Source organism: Meleagris gallopavo, chromosome 3 (assembly GCF_000146605.3).
Source record: "Meleagris gallopavo isolate NT-WF06-2002-E0010 breed Aviagen turkey brand Nicholas breeding stock chromosome 3, Turkey_5.1, whole genome shotgun sequence".
Taxonomy (NCBI): Eukaryota; Metazoa; Chordata; class Aves; order Galliformes; family Phasianidae; genus Meleagris; species Meleagris gallopavo.
Genome location: NC_015013.2, coordinates 5,707,356 through 5,725,093, shown reverse-complemented (window position 1 = coordinate 5,725,093; position 17,738 = coordinate 5,707,356). Strand labels below are relative to the sequence as shown.

Below are 17,738 nucleotides of genomic sequence, written 5' to 3'. Positions count from 1 at the left end.
AGGGAGGTTGTGGAGTCTCCTTCTCTGGAGATATTCAAGTCTCGCCTGGACGCCTACCTGTGTGACCTGGTGTAGGGAACCTGCTTTGGCAGGGGGGTTGGTCTCGATGATCTCTAGAGGTCCCTTCCAACCCCTACAATTCTGTGATTCTGTGATAACTGTAATTATTTGGATACACCAAAGTTGCATGAAAATAAAGCAAATTCCAAAGTAAATGAAACTGTAATAATCAGCAGAAGACAACACATAAGAATTTTGTGTTACAAGGTGTCCATGATCTATTTATATTCAGATGTTTTGTTTTCCACCTCCTAGCCTATTGTTTTGGTTTGTGTTATATTCTCTTTTTTTTCTTTTTTTTTTTTCTTCCCAATATGAGCCCTTCAATAATAGGTTCCAAGGAATAAGATAATGTGATGTTTTCAGTACTGCACTCACCATATTGGTATTTTGGATCTTTTGGTTTGTAAAATAGTAACAGCCTCAATCTTTTCTAGCCCACATGTGAAAAAAATGCTCAGTAGTTTCTTGTGCTTGCTGCTATTTAATGACAAGCTTGACTAAGACAACACCACACTGAGAACTATTTCTTTGAGGAGGGTGGCATGTTGCTGGCCATCTCCCTGCACCAGTTTACTGTGGGACCAGACACGAACCACAAGTAGCACAAGGGAGATTACATGCAAGAGGACACTTCTTTTCATGGCAGCTGGTTATTTTATCAGCCTTACTGCAATTTGAAGCCACAGCCCTCAGACACAGTAGAACCAGTGTTGTCCCAAGTGCAGCAGTAGAGGTTTCCTGTGAGCAACAGAGATGGTGGGACAGTCATCTGCCTGTGTGGAAGAGGAGGGCAAAAGAAACGTATGAGTATTCTTGTCACAGTTGTATAGACCATGTTCATTGAACAAAGTGGACTCGTAGCTCAGAAGACCAAGTATTAATTATGTAAATAAGGAAGAAGTGGTGCACTGTCAATGTGTAATTTTCGTGGCTGTTCTTTTTTCTATATCCTTTCTGTCTTCTCTGTCTTTTGTATTTCTGTCAGGACATTGTAAATCTCCCAGATTATTAATGTGTTCCGTAACTTCCCCCATCAGAAGAATTCAGCATCTCAATCCTCAATTATGGTCTCTTTTGCATTCTTTCTTTTAAAGCAGATATTGAATTACTGCTGCTCCTGGCAGGTCTTTAGCTTGTTTGGAGACTGTCTGTGCTGTTGTATATGCATTAATCATTTCTATCACTAGTAGATTCTCCAGGACTATGCTTCAGGTACTTCTTCAGAAGGGTTTATCAAAACCAGCTTCCAGGTCATAAACTTATTTTTCAGTGTTTGTATAACTAATTGCACAGAGGAGATTATGCAACTAGCATGTTGAAAACACCCATGTGAAATGGTGTTTATGAAAATTTTCTAATCAAAATGTGAGAACTGTTATGAAGTTTGGCAGTGTTGCTTTATACATTTTGAAGCTGAATGTTAAAAAGATGTGATATCTGATCTGGACAAATTGGCATGAGTTATGAGTTTTTACAACACAGCAGTATCACCTGAACTGAAATAGAGGCTGCTGTTCAAATGCAAAACCTAACCTGAAGTCTCTGCTCATTTAAAATAGAATACTATTGAAGTCAAAGAATATTATTCAGCTGAATAAAATTCCTGGGTCAGGATTTTATTTACATGTATGAATATATGTAAAAACAAGAATTTGCATTTCCAGGATCATTCAGTTGTTGTTCTCAGACAGTGGTGGTATCTTACCTTTCATTGTGCTAGCTAATTTCTTTAGTGTGGAGCTCCCAGCAAGAAAGACCTAACTTGGCCAAGCAATGTGCTTATTTTGCAGAAGCCTGTGAAGAAGGTGGTTCCTGCAGGCAGCGAGCTGTGCACTCTCCCCAGGCTTCTGCTGTGACTAGCTCTGGAGGAGTTTCTCCACTTGCTGGAAAGCAAACACCAGGAGACTTTTAGTAGGAAAAATAAAGGCATCTCTGCTTGTGTGAACGCTCACCCATGAGCACAACAGAGCAACACATGTGAAGCACACAATTTGTTTCTCTACTTTTCTCACAGTGATTCATACTGTCACCTTTTTCAGTGTATTGATCTGCTTTTCTGTAAACAGTGACCCCTTGTGAAGGGGTAAATTCAGCTTGGAAGTAATGTCTAGTAATGTCTAGTTCAAGGCTCACTCAGCTGAGGAAAAGGATATTTTAAAAAGCAGGCTTTGAATAATGCTTTATTCATTACACTAAATAGCTTATTCATTTACTAATCTGACCACTTCTGACTACTGCTCGCTCATTGTATTCTCTCTGAGTCGTGAAGGAAGAAAATAGAGACAAGTAGACTGTGTTGTCTGTGCCCAGCAATTATGTGCACATCAGTGGTGGCAGGACCAGTGGAAGTTCAAATCCTTCTCTGATGTATTCCATTAATTCAAGTAACTGCTTTGTATGAAAATGCACATAGGGCAGCACTTAGCACACATAGTTCAGAGCCAGGAAGGCTGAGGCATTCAGCTGTAGATGTACTCAGTTACTTGCTGCCATCACCTTTCCTCCCACAAAATCCAAACTACTCATGGATCCAGATTGCTGCTTTTTTCTGGAACAATGACATGTCACCAAGATCTTTTCAGTGGCAAGAATAGCTTTTGTTTGCTGTTGATTCTTTCAAGAATCTCTTTTTACAACAAAAAACAAATGCTTCATTTTCCTTCAGAAGAGAAAATTGTGTGGAGGAGGAGAACTTACGTAAGAAGCAGTGCTGCTCCAAAAATGTCAAACACACATTTGTTCTTCAGAACAAAAATTGGAATTTTCTGTTTTATTCTCCTGGTAAACCACCAGATACAGTATTTTAATTAGAAGTAAGTAACTTTAGATGACCAAGATAGAAACTGGACCATGCAACAGGGGTTCTTCCAGGAGAGACGTCACTTTCAAAGTCCATTAAGACCACCATGAAAACCTCTGTGGCCATTTCAGTGACTTGCTTTGTCACCAAATCTGCTCACTTCTTAAACTAGCTAGCCAGTTCAATCATTGCTTCATTTTGGAATGGGAAAATATTTAACAACAAAACTGGGGAATAATACTTAATTTTAAAAAGTCTATAAACACCAGTACATATGAAAGTGTATGACTACTGATGAACAAAGCTTATATGTCCAAGAAAACAAGGAACAAAGAAAACAAAGATTTAACATACTGTTCCTGCTTTGCCATGTAGATCTTGTGCTGCAAATTTGGAATTATGGAATTGAGATGATTGTAGAGTTTGTGTAAGTACCTGTTTTTCTTTCCCACTTTCTTTTGTAACTTTAAACGGATCAAAATGCAATCAATTTTTCTGAATAATTTGAAAATTTCAGGGATGATGTACAATCTCAAGGTAAGAACTTGAGTTTTTCTGAGGCAAATTAATTCAAATGGAATTCAGATGCTAACTCAAGACTTTAAAATTTTCTGTTGAAATATATGCAAAGCAATGAATTCAATATTTTTAAGGTGTCAGAATAATCTGCTTATGCTGTTCTGTGCTGTTTTTGCTGTTCTGTGAATCTCACTGTGGCTGGTAAAGAATTGTGTTCCTTTTCCTTGCAGATGATCTGCAGTTCAAGGTTCTTCTTCAAGGAATAATTCTAAGAAGATATTAATAAAATTGGAAGAAATTACCAGGGTAAGCTGCAGAGAACAAAGAGAAGTTCTCCATTAAGACCAGAAACTTGGCCCACAGGATTTAGGTGAATCACTTTAGAGTATCTCCTATGTATCATATATTTGGGATAGTCTCAGCCTCTAAAATATATGCAAATCTATTTGTGGCCTATATTTCTAATAAAAATACTAAAAAATTGCTCTAACACTGCAGAATGTTTTTAAACTAGCCAGCATTTATGATTTGATCATTTGTGAACATGTCTCTCTCTCATTTCAACTAGCTCTATGGGCATTAGGGACCCATTTCTGAACTGAGACACTTCTTCCTCACTTTCCTGATACCTCTAGATCTGGGGTATCAGTTTTGAAAGATTTAACTCCAACATGAAAATATAAGATCTTCAAGCCTGCGCATTATCACAACGGAGAAAGTCTTACCTTGCATTGCAGTCAAACATTAGTGCAGCACATTTTAGGAAATCTGAAGAGCAGATACAGTGACAAGCTAATTATACCTGATGTGAATGCAGTTTTACACTTTTGATTACATAGCCTTTGCTAATGGACCAACACCAGTCAAATTGTTAAAATGCTTACCAATAGGACGTGTCCTTTCTTGTTCTTTATGTCTTGCTGATGGAAAACTGAAGTATGAAACCTGTTTCCTGTCAATTCTAAATAAGAATTGCCAAATGTTGGGAAAATTCTGACATGGCCCATAAGAACACAAGTGAACTGCCTCTAGCTTCTGGATGCAGCTAGAAGAAATTCACTTGAGAAAATCTGCTCTGTAGTAACTATGTGTCCTTGCTTTCTGCTAATGACTTTGCTTATCCGAATACGTGATGCCTCATTGTCTCCTGTTGTTGCACGTATGGCCATGCTACCAGTGGGTTATGTGGACTTGTTGTCAGCTAGACACCACCAGTATCTATTGGAGGTAATCCCAGGGTAGACGTTCTACCAGCCAGCCACCACCAGTAGTGAGGACTTGGGGAAGAGTCTATTGACCAGCCCCCCTCTGGTAACATGAGGACCTCTCTCTTAAACTGATGAAAGTTAACTTGCTTCCATGTACTTTCTTCAGGATGGATAAACCTTACACAGAAGAGCTGTCATTTTTGCATTTCACCAAAAAGGTAAATCAAGTTAGTAATGTAAATCGAACTTTCATAAGTTAAGGGGCATTAAACCATTTCTTTGTCATCTAGTTTCTTCAGTACTGCAGCTGTAAATTTGCTGAAGGACCGAACTCACTTCGTTATTGATTGCTCTTAAGTTTCATGTACTTTAGACAAATTCCAAGAGTGAGAAAACAGAATGGCTGTGGCTTCCATGTCTTTGGAGATATTAAAAACCCATGGTGCTGAGCAATCCTCATGGACCCTACTTTGAGCAGAGGAGTAAGACTTGACCATTTCCAAGCGTCCTTTCCCACTTTAGCTATTCTAAGATTCTGTGTAGACTTATTTCTGTTGCCAAGCTGTTAGTGAAGAAAAATGAGCAAAATTTTAATCTTTAAATTTTCCCCTGCCATCACATTTACAGAACTGAATCCTTTAAGATGGGCTTTTAATTATTGAATTTTCCTTTCTGTAGTATAGCATTGTTCAAATGTAAGACCTTTTAAATGGGAAATTCAGATGTTATGCCAGCAATTCCTCTTTAGAATTCAGAATCAGTTGCCAATTAAGTGGATATTTACTTTATCTTTGATCTATGAGAAACATTCTTGCCAGATCTCTGATTTTTCATTTTGGATGACTTACAACATACTCCTTTTGACAATATTTACTGTTGCCTTTCTTTCCCCTTGCTGATTCCAGTATACTGTAAGATGTTAAAAAGTGAATTTAGCCATAAATGACACAAGCCTTTTCAGAAGTCTTAGTATTTTGCCCAGACTGGCTTATTTGCTATCTCTGTTCAAATGTTTTGAATTTGCTCTCTTGCTGAATAATCCGGATGTGCAGTATCTGTTTAAGAAGAACTGTATCCATTTAATGGAAGCACGCAAAGATGCAGAGCTCTGGAAAGTAGCAGAACTTCTCCTAATTTAGTCCACTGTCTGTATTTATCACTGTTGTTCAGTGTGTGTGCCTTCCCTCCCACCCCAGCTGCCAACACACAGATGGCATTCCCAGCAAAGTAAACAATTCGGATTCAGTACACTATTTGTGGTCTAGAAATGTGAGCAGATGACGGGGAGAAGGGAGGAAGGGGAGGGCTAGTTTTACATATTTCAGGTCAAGTTCTGACCTGAATTATATCCAGTCACTGCAGGGAGGTCCTGGGGGCTACCAGCAGGAGGGGTCAAGACAAGGTCTGGTACTGCACACACTTGGTACATTTTGAGGTTTGGATTTCAATTTCCATCCTATGAAGTTATTTAGTTCTAGCATTTTAGCAGCTTTAAATAATTAAAAGGCCTGGAAAAAAATAGGTATTGTTTGCCTTAGAAACCAAGTGAAAACAATGAGGAAGAAGAAGCACCTTTGCAAAGTTGTTACGATTAAACCCAGGCAAACAGTGGAACATTTGCAATGTCTATGAACAGATGTCTAATGACAAGCAAACAAAACAGTAATTCTTAAGTAATGATTTATCTTTGGTTTGTTTTTAAAGGCCTTTTACTCAGCCCTTTCATATTAGTCATTTCAGTATGCTTATAGTATTGTATGCTAGCCCCAGTGTCTACCTAGAAACATGACTGTCTGGGGTTGGATGCAAGAGAAGAGGAAAGGACAAGGTGATTTTTAGGTTAGAAGATAACATAGGCACAGATACCCCATATTTTTTCTTCAGAAAAAAAATCTTCAGAAATTTCAGGTGCCTGTAACTTTTTCAGACTTTCTTTTCCCAAAGTAGCATGGGACCTGGAGTGAAAAGCTTCAGATAAAGTGATTTTGCTGAACAAAAACTAAGAGAAAATATTGCCGTTTTAGGCATCTTAAAAATATTTCTGCAATTTTTTTTTTTGTTGCTGAGAAGCTCTAATACCTCTATGTATTGCAATGAAGAGCTGACATTTGGCACATCTGACAGCAGGATTTTTTTTTTTTTTTTGGCCACTTTATTAAAACTCATTCAAAATACTGCTCACAGTATGAATTACTTAAAAAGATCAGTTCATAAATGCACGGCGGATTTTTACTGCTCAGCTGCAGTGGGACCACTGAAGCATCAGATCTGAGAGCAGAGACAGATGTCCTTTCCAGTGATTCGGGCTAGATGTAAGCAGGTACTGGCCCATCTGCTGGGCGCTGCTCCTATATCTCAGATGTCATAGATGATTATCTGAATGCTCAAACTCAGATTCAGTGCAAATGCAGGAAAGCAGTGCCATTCACTGATAGTGCGATCTGAACAGTCCCCAGCTGCTCGTTCCCAGCCTATGCTGTCTTGCAGTTGACCTTATAAAATTGTTTATGGGGCTGTGTGACAACCTGGATCAGATGCTACCCACGCTCTCAAAACAAACAAACAAACAAACAAAAAGAAAGCTCCAATTATTCTTAACCTGAATACTATCAGTACACGGACGATTGCAAATAGATTTGCAACTGTCTGTGCCCTGAGAGATCAAGAAGAGGGAGACTGTCTTTTCCACGCACTGATTTTTCCTTTTGCTTTTTATGTGCAGGTATCATAAGGAGATCAAACTGTATTTGCACCTGCAGTGCAGTCGGGACAGCAAAGTGAGCAGCTGAGGGCAGGCATTCCCCCTTCAGAAGGCAGACAATTGTGGATGGTAATCCCCTGAACTGTCACTGTAGGGTTTGATAAAGCTTATAAAGCTTCTCTGGCAGAGCCCTTCATGCTCTACCACCTTAAAAGGTAACTAAGAAGTGTTAATAGTGTTTATATAAGTCAAAGTCTCTGCTGGTGCCATGAGCATTTTGTTATGCACAAGAAATGCATTAATGTTTCTGTCTAGAACCACAAACAAAATTCTGTACTGACCAGGAGGAAAGTTTTGTAATCTGTTTGGATAATATCCCCTTAATTAGAATCAGAAAACACAGGACTACCAGACTTTATAATCAATCAGCTAGAGATAATGCAAAGATTTCCCACTATCCCTTGGACAAACCACTTACAAAAATGGTCTTGTATTTTTGAATAGAAATTGGACTTGAAAGAGATGTGGCATGAAGGTACTTAATAGTCTTTATGCACTATAAAGAGTTTCAGTGGTGGGAATAATTTTGGTTCATTGGTGCTTGCTGTTGTTTTCAACAGGGAGCCCAAGGGGGCTTTTTATGAGGCCTGTGAAAAATTACCTGTGAAAATTCAGGGAGTTTTGATTTACTTTGTAAAGCTCTGCTCTTCCACTGGGACAAAAAAAGAAAACCAGGAGCCTGTAAACCGGTACAGAAGTATACATTTGTTCTGTGACTGCATACCAATACCTCTGTGGTCAAGCATGTGCGTTTGTCCATTATGGTTTTATTCATCTTTTGAGTTCTCAGGTAAATTTCTCAGTGATCTGAATTCCTGGGATGCCAACAAAAGAAAACTCAAATTTATTTAAGGCTTTATAAAGGTATATATAGGGTTTAAATAGATATATAAATTAAGAAACAAAATGGAATGATAATGATTTTAAATAAATACAAGCAAACAAACAAACAAACAAAAAAACAATCCCCAAACTGAACAAGCTGTGTTTCATTTTCTTGTCTAATTAAATTTTTTGAGAAGTTCCTTTTTGAAAAGCATATGTGACGCAGACTTCCTGGTCATTTGGGAATGAGTTAGATATGTGTCTGCATATTATTCAAATTCCAGCTGATTAAGACACTGCATATACCAGAAGTTTCCTGTGATATTTGTATGGTTTATCGTCAACAGCAAAGGTAGCTTGGTACTTTCAGACAAAATGATTTTCATCTGAAAACACATCTGTTTGTCTAAGCCAAAACTTGGTAGGAAGTGGATGAAATAAGATTTCAAAACACTGAAAACCTAAATTTAATAAAAACAAACTTTTAACACTTGAAAGATTTTGTTTTCTCAAAAATGGCTTTTAGTTACAAAATATACACTAATTCTAGTACAATCCAAATGTTCTTAGATAACCTAAAAGAAATATTGCCATTGACTCTTTTGACATTATCATTATTTTCAGTTCCAAAACTTTGTCGAGGTTTTAATTTCTAATATCTTTTTTTTTCACAGTTCAAGAAAGGGATCTTTTCTTGATGGGAAACAGTCTAAATCCAGTCCTAATTCAGTCCCTTATGTCACACAGAACTTGGTAGAGCTCGGTAGAGGGGAATAAAGGAGACCCACATAAGAACCTCAGGAAAAAAATAATTGTTCTACTTTCCCTTTACATCTGTTCCCTAGCCTTTAATCATTCATTATCAGCTGTAGTTCTGGTATGATTATTATCAGGTATCCATTCTAGAAAGTAAAACATAATGGTAATGAATAACATTGATCTACTGTTTAAGCAAATTTTCACAATTCTCTACTCAGTGACTAAAAGAATACAAAACTTTTTCCATTCCTTCAAGCAGGGTTATTTATTTTATATGTTTTAGAGAAATGTTTACAAATTAATCCTTTTTTACAAATGGAAAAATTTTGCATGTTTGTGTCTCTCTTCCATGTGATAATGAAAATAAACCTTTTGTTATTTTGTAGTTGTTCTTATTTCAAGATAACACAGAAAGAAACCTAGCATGTTGACTATGGTTCATTAGGGAACAACAGAAAAGTTCTCTCTCATTCTATGTCTTGAAAAAATACTGGCTTACTTCAAGTTATAATGTATGCTAAATGACTACAGTTCTGCTTCAATGGTTGAAAATGCAAAAATTATTTGTATGTTATTGCATTTTATTTCAAAGCAATCTTTTCTTATTGATTATAAGTTTACTTTTTAGTTTAGTTAGATGACCTAGAAATTCTAGTGACTGAAAGTGGACAGTTGGAAGTGAGATATGAAGTCTCAAGCTTCCACTGGGAAAATATGTAGAAAAAAGAATGATTAGGGATGTTTTGTTGAGGATATGGGAAAAAGAGAACAGAAGATTTCTGTCCTTCTTGGAAAAGAGCACTGTGAGAATTTCTGACAGCTGAAATTGAATGAGACAGAAAAAGTTTGAAATTAAGAGTATTACTGAATTTGGTCAAGGAATTCATTCGTGGATAAACATGGATCTCTTAAAAGGTCCTAAAACTTCAATGGACATGAGATCTGGTTACATTGAAGCAAATGATGAACCTCCTGAAAGCATCATGTCACTGAGTTGTTTGTCAGATAGAAGAACATCTGAAGGCCCTTGAAAAGGAAAGTCACCAGACAGCAGCTCAGTCATAACTTCATTGTTACCTGAGAGAATTTTGAGGTGACACTCAAGTTAGGAAATATTGGGTTTAACTGTAAATAACTCTTCCAGCATTTCATTAAAGAAGGAGTTGACAATTGAACTTTACAGTGTTCACTTGGAGGTGCAAGCAGTGGGACAACTCCTCCTTGCCTGACTCAGATTCAGAGAGGCTTTGGGTTGCCCCAGGCCCAAGAAAGCCAAAGGCCATATACTGCTATCCGTGAGCTCATTGAAAAAGGTGATTTCCTCAAGGCAGAATTTACAGTTCTGCTGTGTTGGCCAACATGGTACACATGTTGGATAGATCATTGGCTGCTGTGACTTGTCATAGTTCTGTGGAATTTGGTGAAGTCTGAGCAATCCATACAATGTGAGCATTTCACCTTTATAAGAAGTATCAAAGAACATTTTACATTCAGTTCTTTTTCATGACAGGGCTGACTTGACCGAGATGTTTATGTAAGGTGTGTGTAACTACAGAACTAATTCAAGTAGGTTTGCTTTTTTGTTTGTTTAATAAGCTAGAAGTTCTATGATTTTTACGCTTTCATATGTTCATATACTCATCATTTACTATGAATTCTTCCACTTGCAGAGCTTGATATATATGTGGTTTGACAATTAAGATTCTTTCTGTATAAGGACGAATTTCAATTTTCCTGTATTTTCACCCACTGGAAGAATAGGACTATTCTTTTTCTTTTACAGAGGTGAATAATTTTCCATCACCTCATGTGTGGTGGCACTTTTTTCTTGAAGAGTTAAAGGCTACATGAAAATTTAATCCTACTTTATCTTCTCTTTACATTACTTGCAGAGTCTGCTCTCTTAATTATCTCCTCCTGATATTTTTAGTATTAATTCTGTTTGGTGTCCTTTATCTGACTCATGTTGTTCAGGTTGACCCTCAGAAGATTCTCTAAAACTGCAGGAATGGTTTAAAATCAGGATGGAAGAAGGGCCGTCCCAGCTCAGTCTACAAAGGACCCATTTAGCCCAGTATCTTGGCTCCAAAAGTGAGGAGAAATGGTGAAAAGTGGATGATTATTGAAGATTATAATAAAATGACAAGTGCGTAGTGATAGCTACCCAACTTATCTTTCCAACTTCCAGTGATACAATATCCTAAACCTGAGGCTGCCGCTTTGTATTTAATAGGCCCTGAGAGATGAGTTTCTCCAAGAGATTTTTAATTCATGTCAGATTCTGTAAACCTCAACACCTTGTGGCAAGGAAATTCAGAGTTGCCTAACTGCTGTATGAGGCAATGCTTCTGGTTTTATTTGTTTTGAATTAACTAATTTGATGCTTCCTTGTTTACTACCTACTGTGATACAAAAACTTCCGTTCCCTCTGTGACCTGTCTTTGGAACTCTTGATTTTAGAAAGCTCTTATCTTTCCTTCCACTACCATAGTGGATTTCTTTTTCGTTTGGCTCGTGTATGCATAATAAGTTTGATTTCATTGCAATGTACTGTTAATTTAGCTGCTGATATGGAAAGACTTAAATGATGTCAGATGTCTTTCCTGGCTGGTTTCAAGAAATACGGCTGTGGATGTTTTGTGTCCTAAATTTTCTTCCTTTCATCTAAAATGATACAATTGCCTACAATTTCCAAGTTAACCTGAACAAAGTTAAAAGAAGGAAGATATTACTATTTTTTTTTAACACCTTACCTTTGTTATTTGTGCAGTTGTTGCAATTAATAATATTTGCCTTTTCTAAGATAAGAGGTCAATGTTCAAGTGCTTCCTCACTGCTAGCAACTGGTGAGCATCCATGGCTTATCCCATAGAACAATCAGTGCATCACCTGACAGTACCCTCCCACCTGCCCTGCTGCAAGGGACCACAATATGCAAGGCTCTCAGCCACCTGCTGCAGTATTTTGGAGCACTAATGCAGCAGTGCTAGCTTTCCAAGGAGGCTGGAATTTACAGTTATACTCTGAAAAAGCTTCTGGACAAGGTCCATCTGCAGCAGCTTTGTGAAACTACAACACATGTAGAATAACTTGGAAGGCTGTTGCATGGGGCACACAGACTCCAAATAACTTGTTAAGAGTGCTACCAAATGGATTTGTCATTTTTCCCTTGCACTTTTATTCTTGTTTGATGGACTGACCTTGTCTGAGAGTACACTGAAAGGCTCTATCAGTTCAGGAGGCAAGAAAAACTAAAGACACTGACTTGTAACTGCACTTGCAGCAATGAGTGCTAACCAGGAGAATCACAGAATCACAGAACCATGGAATTGTAGGGGTTGGAAGGGACCTCTGAAGATCATCTAGTCCAACCCCTATGAAGGCATTTTCTCTACAGTACATTGCATAGGAAAGCATCAAGGTGAGTTTTGAATATCTCCAGGGAAGGAGAGGCCAGAACCTACCTGGGCATTCTGTTCCAGTGCTCTGTAACCCTTAAAGTAAAGTCTTTTCTCGTGTTCACAAGGTACTTCCTGGCTTTCAGATTGTACCTGTTGTCTGTGGGCTTCCACTTGCTTCCAGCACTTTATAAGCATTGATAAGATGCTCTCATCCTCTTTTCCAGGCTGAACAGTCCAAGGTCTCTCAGCCTTTTCTTCCAAGGGAGATGCTCCAGGCCCCTAACCATCTTTGGGGCCCTCTGCTGGGCTCTCTCTATAGGTTCCCTGTTTCTCTTGAGCAGAGGAGCCCAGAACTGGACACAGTACTCAAGATATGACTTCACCAGGGCAGGGTAGAGGGGGAGGATCACCTCCCACATCCTGCTGGCCATACTCTTTTTAATGCATCCCAGTATACCACTGGTCTTCTTGGCCACAAGGGCACACTGTTGCCTCGTGGTCAACTGTTGTCCATCAGGACACCTGGCTCCTTCTCAACTCCTTCCCAGCAGGTCAGCCCCTAACCTGCATGTGGTTTTTACTCCTCAGGTGTAGCACTTTACACTCACCCTTGTGAAGCTCATAAAGTTCCTATTCTCTCAACTCTCCAGCCTACCTAGATCTTGCTGAAGGGCAGCACAGCCAGAAAAAGGCAGTAAATTATTATATGTTCCTGGAGGGAATTAAAACTTGAAAAAAAAGACTTTCTTTTTCGCCCTGAATTCACATAGTGCAAAAACTGGAGAAATATATTTAAATGCAAACTTGCATCCTTGTTGTAGCTATGGTGTAACTGTAGTATTAGTATGGTTGCGGGGCTGAGCCTTGGTAACAAAATGCACAATCTATTTTATTTTCTACTTATGCATAAGTATATTTCAACAGCAATATATAGGCAAACTGTAAGAACTACCTCAATTTTCCTTGAAATGTGCCCCGCATTATAAAGTGCACATAAGGTAATATAAGAGAGCCATTACAGACTTTGCTGGCTTGCCTTAGACAGCTTTAATAAATGGAAGGGCCCAGTTCTATTTCAGGACAGTGGAAGGTTGTGCTGTTCCCCTATGAAACACATTGGAATGGTCATAAACACCATCCTCCTCAGAGCGCTTAAGACAGCAATTGTACAGCTACTGTAAGGCACAAATGAATTAAATCCTTCTTTTAACCGCCTTTCAGTATCTCATGGGGACTATAAAAAAGAAGGGGACAGACTCTTCAGCAGGGTCTGCTGTGACAGGACAAGGAGAATGGTTTCAAACTAAAAGAGGGGAGATTTAGACTGGATATGAGGAAGTTTTTTATGGGAGGGGTACTGAAACAGTGGAACAGGTTGCTAGAGATGTGGTGGAAGCCTCATCCTTGGAGACATTCAAGATCAGGCTGGATGGGGCTTCTGAGGGATCTGGACCAGGTGACATTTAAAGATCCTTTCCAACTCAAAACAATTATTTGATTCTATGATATGCTGAAATAAGGCTTTGCTAAAGTATGGGCTTCAATATTCAGTAGAAATTAAAGCTTGCAGCCAGAAACCAAGATGAAGGGATGTCTGCATTTTGGATAGGATAGGGCACCTTTGGATAGGAAGCACGTCGCTTAAGCTTTAAGCTTTGGGTGACTGTTTTTTGTCTCTCAGAAATTTCAGTGTTCCTCTTGCCTGCCTGAGGCCATCCCTTGTCACTCACCAGGGACTGGACCTTGGGTACTCTTCAGTGATCCTTTCTCAGTCTGCCTTGGGAGATGAGGACAATAGGCACACGAGTGAGAGACCAGTCTTTTGAGATATTTTTTGTCTTCAGCAGGCAGTTATATCTGACTAAAATGTTCCTACATATCTGCTTTGGTGTCCCCCTCAGGGCATTCAAAGCAGTATTTCAGTAGTACAAACCAGAGAGCCCACAGTAATTCCTTGTCCGTAAGTGACTTAAGTTGTGTTTAATGCTCTAGAACAACCTTATTGCAACATCGCAGTGATATCTTCCAAACCCAGCTCTTTATAAAGGCTGTTTTGTATGCCAGACTGATGTTAACACACATGATTTAAATGATGACACAAGCAAAACTTCTGCTCTAAAATGAGGAAATTAAAAATACCAAAATATTATCTTTCCTCCTGCCAATGAGAACAGCTGGCAGGATGGGTTTACTGAACAAAACTTTGGCCAGCAGACATGGGTTATCATTTTCACAGACTTTCCCTCTGAAATACAGGATTAACAAAACATGCTTTCTTTTTTTTTTTTTTGTAAATTGGAGGGTTTGTGCCTTTCATCTGGTGAAATTTAGCGTAAAAGTGAAAATAATATCAAAGTTACAGGCATCACAGGGAGGCTGTTAATGTGGGAACAAAGGGCATTTGGCCAGTTAAAATAATAAAAGGCTATACAACTTTCCCAGTGATGGCTGAAGCCCAATTAGTACTTTCCAAGTAGAGCCGCAATATTCCTTTCCAGATTATGCGGTTTGGCATGATTCAGAATGAGTAAACTTGCTTTCCTACAAGGGAAAAATATAATTAACAGAAAAAAAAAAAAACCCAAGGTCATGCAACATTACGCTTTAAATAAGCAATAATACACCATGGGATGTACATTAATCAGTCAATATTAATACACCTTGGACAGGCTGAGGCAGAGGCAAAACAGTGTCTCAGCATACAAAAAGATACATATGTTATCCTGATAAAACTTGCACCCATGTGCAAGAACGAAATGCAAATTTATACTGTATTTCCTTAGTAGATGATAGGAAGGGAATGTGGATTCAGTGCTCATTGCACTGTATTCAAACATCCTTCTTGAGAAGTACACTTTCTACTAATATGTACTTCAAAGCAATATGTGCTTTAGCTATTTTTCCTTTGTTTTTATTTTCTTTTGTTTTGTTTTTACTGTGCTGCTGCTGAAGGCAGAATGGTTTGGAAGCTTCATTTTTCCTTAATTTGATAAAAGGGCTTGCAACCAAGACACACAGAAAGGCACTGAGAGTCTGTTCTTACTTACACTAAACAACTTCTCTGGACTCTGGAAGTGACATATAGCCTTCAAAGACTCAACAAACCTGGAAATAAACTAGCAGGATTAGAAAAACGAACGATTTCCAATTTGGAGGAGAATGTGCAAATGAATTGTAAGGATTATTTTTTCTTCTGATTAGTTTTCAACGGTGTTTTTAAAATGAACAGAACATTCAGCGGAAGCTGAGAGAGAAGGGAACACATGTAAAGCAAAGGAAAGCATGGTAACCCAGGGTAAACATATAGTATGGCAGCAGAATGAAAACAGCCCTGCTGAGAGATCTGCTTATTGCTCAGCTAATTATGCTGTTCATGAGAAAGCAGAGTGATATGCTGGGAGGAAGATGAAAAAAAAAAAAAAGAAGAAAAAGTAAAACTTCAAAAACCTGGGAACCACTCCCATCACCTGAAGCTTAGACCACACACTTGAAAGGGAGGCGCCCACATCCAGTCCCAACACAGAATAAGAACATCCTTATCTTCCTTTCAACTCCACCATTTTGCAGTTACCTTAATGTACTTACAGAGAGTGTTTGTAAGGGAGGAATTGCTTTATCATTTCCTGCTTCTTCAGTAGTTACAATAACCTGTGATATCAGAAACTTTAATGAGCTGCAGTGCAGCTCCTGCATTACTGTCCCAAGTTCAGTCCAGTCCCAGCCCTACACGTGTCTCCTTGCTCTGTGAAGATCCCACACAGTCATCCAGACAGCCCTCCCTGCTGTAGTTGTGTGGGCGAAGGAGGAGGAAATGCATGTGCAGTGGATGGAGGAGTATGTTTGTGACTTGCTGTATTTCTAAGTTAATCTGCAAGTCAGTAACTGATGGTATGCAGCACTCTGCCATCATTTACACAAGTTAAGATATGCCCTGAAACACCTGATTTTGAGTTACTTGAAAGACAGGAAAATCCTCATGAGCCATAGAATTGCTCTAAGTATTAAAAGTATAAAAGGGGGGAAAAAAAGGCCAAAAGCCTTGTATTGTAGACTCCATGATTTTAAATTGCTCCCACCGCTGACAGACTGAAGGGAAAGAGAAGGCAGCACTGGGGCAAAGCTCAGAGAGAGGGGCTGTCCCACCTGCCTGCATGGCATGAGAGCATCACTGCTGATGCACAGCCTCCACTTCTCAGAGCTGAACCTTCTGCACTTTTGTTCTTGAATCAGCACCTCTCATCTTACAGTGTGAAACTGCAGCTTGTGAAATCCTTCCACTGGACATACAATAGAACAAGTTTTGCTCTTCAGAGTTTCACCAGAGTTTCACCATCTCTCTATCTAAAAACATACCTTAACCCTCTTCTCTTCTTAAGACAGATTCACTTCACTGATCTTAAGGAATGGAGGTGTATAATTCTGTGGCCTAACAGATTTATGCAACATGAGCATGAAGAAATGAAAATGATACATAAATACAAAGAAGGACCGAAGATTTCTATGCCTAAAGACAACTCCAATATATCTCCAGACTGATTAACCTACTTTTAGGAAACAACAGCCTGATTTCACCTTAAATCAGAGCTCCAAAAAGTCTTTTGGAAAGGAACCCACCACAAGAAATTAAGAGTAAATGACTGAAATTAACAAATCTTTATTTTACATGGAAAATATTTTCTGAATAGTTTTTCATATAAATATCAAATGAGCTTTTACTTTGTATTAACTAATTAATGAGGCAAGCAGCTTCTGATATGCACACAACTTTCTTAGCTTGAAAAATTTTTATTGACTTTAAGTTTTAAATGACATCAGAATGTTTTGCACAAGAGCAAAAATCATTTTACACTAAGAAAATAATTCAATATTTCTCATACAAACAACTGTGCAAGGGTGGCTCTGTGCTCTGAAGCCCCCCAAGCTGTTTCTAATAGCTTAACAACTGTTTTCTGCATAAAAGATTTATTAATGGCAAAATTATGCCATGGAAAAAACACCTTGTCAAACAAGAATCCCATGTTTACCTGCAAAAACCACTATCCTTGCACGCAGCAATTGTATTTTATTTTCCTTGTGCTTATGTTCTTGCAGTGCTTTCATCAGCCCTGTGGTTCCACGTATCCTCCAGCGCTATATTAAGCAATGTGACTGATATCTGTCACGTGCAGTTTAATTCTTTCTTAATTAGCCTAGCACCTCTATCAGACTAAAATCAGTCACACGGTATTATCATCTACGGCGCCTTTTACTTTCTGTCATGTTTCTCTTTGTAAGGTTGGTTTGTAAATCGCTTTCCTTTAGCAACTCAGTAAGTCTGTCGTTACTGAAAGAGGAGGATAATGACAAAGCTCTGTCCCAGTTTGCCAAATACTTCAGCTAACTTCAGTCAGCAAAACAGAAAG

General features: G+C 38.5%; 1 long non-coding RNA gene across 3 annotated transcripts in view; it reads left to right on the top strand.

Moving 5' to 3' along the window:
* LOC109366563 overlaps positions 1-10,554 on the top strand; it is a 13,305-nt gene extending 2,751 nt beyond the window's left edge. The window contains exons 1-4 of one of the 3 annotated variants that reach the window (XR_004159104.1): positions 362-3,290; positions 3,613-3,752; positions 4,757-4,808; positions 7,313-10,554. This is a non-coding gene — a long non-coding RNA (uncharacterized LOC109366563). Of the gene's footprint in view, positions 1-361; positions 3,291-3,612; positions 3,753-4,756; positions 4,809-7,312 lie in introns of those variants that run through there. The other 2 variants (XR_004159105.1, XR_002112902.2) reach the window with 2 other exon arrangements.
* The last annotated feature ends 7,184 nt before the right edge of the window (positions 10,555-17,738 follow it).